At 40.4% G+C, this 7,966-nt stretch overlaps 1 long non-coding RNA gene across 1 annotated transcript; it reads left to right on the top strand.

Annotated features, from left to right (window-relative positions):
* Window positions 1-2,885: 2,885 nt before the first annotated feature.
* Window positions 2,886-3,299, top strand: LOC128503813 (uncharacterized). The gene is made up of 2 exons (XR_008355304.1): window positions 2,886-3,008; window positions 3,244-3,299. It is a non-coding gene; the product is annotated as an uncharacterized LOC128503813 (long non-coding RNA).
* The last annotated feature ends 4,667 nt before the right edge of the window (window positions 3,300-7,966 follow it).

The following is a 7,966-nucleotide window of genomic DNA, read 5'->3' as shown; positions in this document are numbered from 1 at the left end:
CTTTGTACCAGGAAGGTTATTACATTCTAACCTGGAAAGAGTTTTTGCCAATCTTCAGCTAGGTGCGAACCTTCCCAACTCCATTCTGTCTTTAGATGCCATGAAGGCATTTGACAGGGTGGAGTGGCGTTTTTTATGGCATACGTTAACAGCTTTTGGATTTGGGGAAACCTTTTTAAGTTGGGTACAACTTTTGTATAGTTCTCCAGTAGCTAGGATTAATTTAAATGGTAAGCTCTCGGATATCTTTTTGTTAAGTCGAGGAACCCGTCAGGGGTGTCCACTTTCGCCCCTTTTATTTATTTTATACATTGAACCATTAGCTGCAAGTATTAGGAAAAACCATGAAATAAGAGGTTTTGGTTTAAAAGGTAGTGAAGAAAAGCTCTTATTATATGCGGATGATTTACTATTTTTCTTAGAAGATACTGAAAAAGTGCTCCCAATAGTGATAGATACGGTTGAATCTTTTGGCAGATTGTCAGGACTTAAAATTAATTGGGACAAATCAACACTTCTCCCGTTAAACTCAATAGGTACCCCCAAGGTAGGAGGTGTTAAGATCTTGAAGCAGGGGGACTCTTTGGAGTATTTGGGGATTAAAATCTCGAATAAAGTCGACTTCTTTATTAAGCAGAACCTTACCCCATTAGGTATTAAGATACAAAAAAAAGTGGGGATCTGGACAAAACTCCCGTTGTCACTGGCAGATAGGGTGAGTCTGGTGAAGATGATTGTTCTCCCGCAGGTTTTGTTTGTCTTGTCTGCCTCACCAGTGTGGATCCCGGATAAATGGTTTAAAGGTCTAGAAGCTGTACTCAGTAAATTATTGTGGGGAAGAGGCAGAGTGCGCATGAAATATGCCAAGATCACCTCACTGGAGGGTGAGGGGGGTTGGGCATTACCCCACTTCAAATTATATTTCCTGGCAAAGAAAATCCAGAATTTGAAATTCAATGGATATGGGGGATTAATCCAGTTTTTCTTAGAAATAACTGGAAATTCTAACCCCATGGAAATGTTAGAAGCAGGTTTACAGTTCGAAAAGAAATTGGATAATACCTCTTTGGTGAAGTTATATAGAAAAGTGTGGCAGGAAACCAAATGTATCTGTAAAATCAAGGGTAGTTTACCCCAAACACAAATATGGTATAACTCAAAATTTATGGAGTTTCACAAAGGGTTAGGGAGTGATTTTTGGATTAATAAAGGGATTAGTTTTGCTGGACAGTTGTTCTCTGCTGGGTATATTAAGGATTTTGAGGAGCTCAAATTTGAATATGAGTTGCAAAATGGACACAAATTTTGGTATAATCAATTAGCTCACGCATATAATTGCACGGAAAATAAGAAGATTTTTGAGGTTGAGACACATGAGCTTTTTGAGTTTTTGCAGATAAGATCTATTGGGAAGAAGACACTTAACACTATTTATAAAATACTTTTAAGAGAAATGGATATAGGCTTCAGAGGCAAGATTAAAAAGAAATGGGAGGAAGAGATTGGTGCCATTGATGAGGCCTCTTGGAACCGTATCCTTAAGAACACAGGGTGTTGCACCGTTAATAAACAATATCAATTTACACAACTTAAAATTATTTATCGTTTATATTATTCTCCGCACCAGTTATGGAAGATTAAATGTAGGGATAAGTCAGATTGCCCTAGATGTGGGGTCCTTAATGCAGGTTTAATTCACTTATGGTGGGAATGTAATAAGATTCATAAATTTTGGGATGATATATTTTTGTTTGTGAAAAGTAAATTTAGTTGTAATCTTGAAATGGATCCAAAGGTTTTGATCTTAGGTGATGTGGAAGAATTTGGTAGGCTAAACAATTTGTTTAAGAAAATCTTCTTCTTAGGGAGATTATTGATTCTTAGGAAATGGTTCGACAAAGGAGTACCCGTATTGACCCAGTGGTTAAATATGATTGAACAAATTAAAAAATATGAACATTATAGAAGTGCTGAATCAAAAAAGAAAAAAAAGGAGTTCCAACTCACATGGGGTTTATGGTAATAAATTTTTATTCTTATTTTTATTATACTTTTTAATATTTATTTATTTATTTATTTATTTTTTTATTTTATTTTTTTTTTCCTTTCCTAGCAGACTTCGGGGGGGGGGGGGTAGTAAGAAAGAGAATAGCATTCTACAGGCATAAGTGTCACAATATTGTGAACGAAATTAATAAAAAAAAAAAAAAAAAGTATATAACTGAGCTAAATTGAGAATGTGTGGCAGACATTTGTGAAGATATAAAGACCAGCAAGGCTGTTTTTTATTTTAATTATTTTATTTAAAATTCTAGAAAGCAAAAAAATGCATTCTCGGTCTTAATTTAGCAGTCTATGAAAAAGTCTATAATTTCTCATTTACACAGAGATTGTTTAAGTATAAATAAAGATATAAGATGTTTAAAAAAAAAACAGACATGTTTAAAAAAAAGACATTTTTGCTAGGTGGTGGTTCAACTACACTTTTCCTGTTTTTCATTTTGTGTACCCACACATTATTTATTGTTTTTTTTAATAGTTTTTTACATTGTCCTCTGCAGTCCACAGACCAAAGAAGCCAATTTGTACCTTGTTTGTAGCTGTTATCAGCTAGTATACAAATGGCCCAAAACGTAAGCACACTCAGGGATTGATGGTTTATTCACAAAAATCAATGTTTCAGTCACTCACAGGAGACAGTGTATGTGTCATTAATTTAGCATTAACAAAATATTAAGTCTCAACAAGAAAAATATAAACGAAGAAAAAAAGAAACATTTTCAATTTTACTTGCAACTACAGTAAGAGTCCAAAGTATATAACTTGTACTGATTTAAAGAATGCCTCATTTATTTTGGATTGTAATTTGTTTAATAATTGATGAATGCTGATCTGTTTTGCAGGCTGAAGAAAAGGCAGATGCCTTGAACAAGGAGTTACTGATGACTAAACAGAAACTGATTGATGCAGAAGAGGAGAAGAGACGATTGGAAGAAGAATCTGCTCAGGTTGGTTGTAGTAACACAGTAGAGTGTATGATTGAACAGATGTGTTGAATCCAAGCAGTGTATAATGTATACTGTGCTATTCAAGTGCACTAACGTCACGCAGTACAGTATTTATCTTAATCATAGAATTAATTAATTTGCACTTTGTATTAATGCACTTATACCCCAGCATATAAGTGTCATTTCTGACACCCAGCTTTATTGCTTGACAGTGAATATTTGCATTTTTCTGCAGCTGAAGGAAATGTGTCGCAGGGAGCTTGATAAAGCAGAGTCAGAAATAAAGAAAAACAGCTCTATCATTGGAGACTACAAACAGGTACAAAAACTACAGAAAGCTTGCGTCTGTCCTCACTAACAATATTACATTGGATGTATTTAACAACTTTATATGTACCTCTGTGTGTGTGTGTGTGTGTTACATCCATGCACTTATTTACTTAGATCTTATTTCATGGAAGTGCTTAAACCTGTGCTGTCACTAATTCTTGTATTTCTGTCTAGTGTGAGTTAAAACATGTTTCAATATTTGTACACGACTACCCTTTTCTTTGTAATAGCTTTGCATTAAGTAATATAGGGGGGCGTGCATCCCACAGGCAGAATAATTGGCCAGAGGTCAATCATTACATCCGGCTAAATGCCGTATATGTTTGCACTCTTAATGTGAAACTGCTTATAAGATACTTACATATTTTAATTTGCATTATAAACTATAAATTTCTGCAGCTCATATGTCTTCTTTATAAAAAATACTACCTATTTTAAATACAAAGCTGTATGCTAATTTTATAATTACCGTATTTGCTCGATTATAAGACAAGGTTCTTTTCAGAGCAGATGCTCTGAAAAATACCCCTAGTCTTATATTCAAGGTCATCCTATAATTCGACCTTAAATAGAGGTCTTAATATAAGACTAAGATCCAGATCCCCCGCAGCGCTGCAGGGGACCTGGATCCTCCTCTCTGGTAACCTCCGCTGCTGCCGGCACTTCCTCTGGGCCTTCTATGACAGAGCACTGGCGGGACATGACCTTCCAGTGCTTCATCATAGAAGTGCCGGCAGCAGCAAAGGTTCTCTGCGCACATTGCGCAGACGTTCACCGGCTGCCAGAGAGGAGGATCCTCCGCAGAGCTGCAGGGGACCTGGATCCTCCTCCCTGGCAGCCGGTAAAAGTCTGAACAATGCCCTGCCGGGGCTTCTATGACTGAGCACCGGCATGACCTTCCGGTGCTCAGTCACAGAAGCCCCTGCAGAACTAACTGGCAGCAGAGGTTGTCTACACGCATCACGCAGACGTCCACCGGCTGCCCCCACTAAACACCAGGGAGTCTGAAGCACGGGGGACAAGCCTAGGGATGCATTGGTAAGACAGGGGGAGGGGGCTGGGTGGCATATGGGTGGGGTATAAGGCATTTCTGGGGGGCAGAGTGGCATATAGGGGGTATAAGGTATAACAGGGGGCCTGAGATTGGCAAATAAAAGGAAATAAAAACAAAAAAAATAAAATTTTTCTCAATCATAGTTTTTATTAAATATGAAAAAAATATTTACATTAGTTAAAACTTTTTACTTATAGGGTAGTCTTATATTCAGAATTTTCTATTTTTCCTAAATTAATATTCATATTTTGTAGGGCTGCAACAACTAATCGATAAAATCGATAATAATCGATAATGAAATTCGTTGCCAACGAATTTCATTATCGATTAGTTGAATCGATTATTATCGATTATAAAATGAGGGTTTTTTCAGAGCAAACACTCTGAAAATACCCCTCATTATATAATCCGTTTAGTCTGACTCACAGCAGCAGCTCCTACTTACCAGTCCCTCCCTGTAATCACTGTGACAACTGGCCCCGCCCCCTTCCTTCTCCCAGAAGGCCAGAACCACATGGCTGTGACACTCATCTAACTGTAAGTATAAAATTAATATTTGGGCTGCTGAAAGTTAGGGGAGGTGGGGGTTAATTTAGGGGCAGCTATGGTTAATGGGGTGTTTAGGGTTAATTTAGGGGCAGTTATGGTTAATGGGGTGTTTAGGGGCAGCTATGGTTAATGGGGTATTCAGGGGTAATTTAGGGGCAGCTATGGTTAATGGAGTGTTTAGGGTTAATTTAGGAGCAGCTGTGGTTAATGGGGTGTTTAGGGTTAATTTAGGGGCTGTTGTGGTTGACAGGGTCTTTAGGGTTAATTTAGGGGATGCTGTGGTTAATGGGGTGTTTAGGGTTAATTTAGGGGCAGTTACGGTTAATGGGGTGTTTTGTTTTGATGGGGTATTTAGAGTTAATTTAGGGGTAGTTATGGTTAATGGGGTGTTTAGGGTTAATTTAATGATGAGGACTAAGGGTTAATTTGATTAATTTAATAAAGTTAACTTAAGGTGCAGTTAGAGATAAAGGGGGGGCAAACTAAGGGGAATCTAAATCCTGGGGGCCGTAAAGATTAACCCAGTACATATTTAAAAAAGTATGGTGTCAGTGTGATGCGAACGGGTCTGTGACTCTATGAGGGGACTATGAGATATGTGGGAGGCAGCGTGGAGTGGTATATGTGGGAGGCAGCGTTGAGTGGTATATGTGGGAGGCAGCGTTGAGTGGTATATGTGGGAGGCAGCGTTGAGTGGTATATGTGGGAGGCAGCGTGGAGTGGTATATGTGGGAGGCAGCGTGGAGTGGCATGTGTGGGAAGCAGCGTGGTATATGTGGGAGGCAGCGTGGAGTGGCATATGTGGGAGGCAGCGTGGAGTGGCATGTGTGGGAGGCAGCGTGGTATATGTGGGAGGCAGCGTGGAGTGGTATATGTGGGAGGCAGCGTGGCATGTGTGGGAGGCAGCGTGGAATGGTATATGTGGGAGGCAGCGTGGAGTGGCATATGTGGGAGGCAGCGTGGAATGGCATATGTGGGAGGCAGCGTGGAGTGGTATATGTGGGAGGCAGCGTGGAGTGGTATATGTGGGAGGCAGCGTGGAGTGGTATATGTGGGAGGCAGCGTGGAGTGGCATATGTGGGAGGCAGCGTGGCAAATGTGGGAGGCAGCGTGGCATGTCGGGGAGGCAGCGTGGCATGTCGGGGAGGCAGCATGGCAAGCCTGGGCTCAAATGTGCATAAATTGGGGGGGCTGGTTGGGAAATACAGACAAGAAATGCATTTTATCAAAGTTTTTTTTATTCTGCTGTTTGTATTTAACATCATTTGTTTATTAAATTATTTTAAATAAATGAAAAATTTACATTCATTTTTTTTAATCGATTAATCGACAAAATAATTGGCCAACTAATCGATTATGAAAATAATCGTTAGTTGCAGCCCTAATATTTTGGGGCAGTCATCTTATAATCATGGTCTTCTTAAAATCGAGCAAATGCGGTAAGTCCTCGCAAGACAGAAATGTGGTTTTCTAAAGATGACAAGTATGTTTTACAATGCCAAGTAGTATATATATAAGAAATTAAAGTGGAGTTTGTTATATGTACATCAGTGACATTCTTTTAAAATCAGGATTTGTTGAACAATGCACTCTACAGTACATGCTCCTCTATTTTTGTAGAAATATGTCATAATGTATAATAAACTCAAAGCTAAAACTCCAAGGCAGACTCCTATTTTAGTAAACAAACCCCGATTTCTGATAATTTAAATTCCATATTTGCAGAGGCGTATATAGGGTATGGCAGCCATGGCCACGGCATTTTTTTTATTTTTTTTGATGCGGAGGAGAGAGAGGGGCGCCTAGCAACCACTCGGCGCCCCTCATTCTCCTCCACGAGCCCTCTACCCCCGTCCCGGTGCCGGCATTTCATGCAGAGCGCCGCAATATGCCGGCATTTTGCGGCGCTCTGCATGAAATGCCGGCACCAGCGAGCGGCTTTTAAACACTGATGCGGAGGAGAGAGAGGGGCGCCTAGCAACCGCTCGGCGCCCCTCGTTCTCCCCCGCATCAAAAAAAAGAAGACAGCGTTTAATAGCCGCTCGCTGGTGCCCGCTGCTTCACTGCTGGGCGCCGAAATATGACGTCATATTACGGCGCTCAGCAGTGAAGCAGCGGGCACCAGTGAGCGGTTCAGGAAGACAGAAGTATCGTCCTCCCGTCGCTGGACTTCAAGGTGAGAGGGGGGAGAGAGGGAGTTAAAAAGTGATGAGGAAGGGAGGGAGTTAAAAAGTGATGAGGGAGGGAGGGAGTTAAAAAGTGATGTGATGAGGGAGGGGGTTAAAAAGTGATGAGGGAGGGAGAGGGGGTAGATATAAGTAAAGAGTGTGCATTAATGTGTGGATGCATTGAGTGAATGAGAGAGAGCATGAGTTAATATGTGAATGTATTGTCTGAATGAGGGAGAGCATGAGTTAATGTGTGGATGAGTTGCCTGAATGAGGGAGAGCATGAGTTAATGTGTGGATGAGTTGCCTGAATGAGGGAGAGCATGAGTTAATGTGTGGATGCATTGAGTGAATGAGGGAGAGCATGAGTTAATGTGTGGATGAGTTGTCTGAATTAAAGTGTGAATTAGTGAGTGACTGTAAAAGTGTTTGTGTATCATAGATGTATAATTGTGGAAGGGCAAAGATGGCACTAGCAGGAGGTTTGAGCCTTGGGGACCAAGATGGCACAGGCAGGGTGTATATGGGACAAAGATGGCACTGGCCGGACTGTTTGGGGACAAAGTTGACTTGTGCTGGGCTATTTGGGGACAAAGATTGCAAATCTTATGTGTGTTATCTGGGTGCTAGTCGGGTTCTATGTGGGCAGTGTGGACGCCAGGGCTGGCTTTGGGGTGTGCAACCTGTGATCTATGCCTGTAATTTAGGGGGTTTTAAATATACCTTTAATGCCCTGTTTTATGTGAATTCCAATTGATCTTTACCTGCAAAGATGGGTTTTTGTGTTATTCTGTAGATCCATATCTGCTATGCTATGTTTCCATACATTATTTTTGTGTACTTGCAAATACAGGGTT

The sequence above is a fragment of the Spea bombifrons genome, chromosome 8, assembly GCF_027358695.1.
Source record: "Spea bombifrons isolate aSpeBom1 chromosome 8, aSpeBom1.2.pri, whole genome shotgun sequence".
NCBI lineage: Eukaryota > Metazoa > Chordata > Amphibia > Anura > Pelobatidae > Spea > Spea bombifrons.
This window is presented reverse-complemented; position numbering and strand designations above follow the sequence as displayed.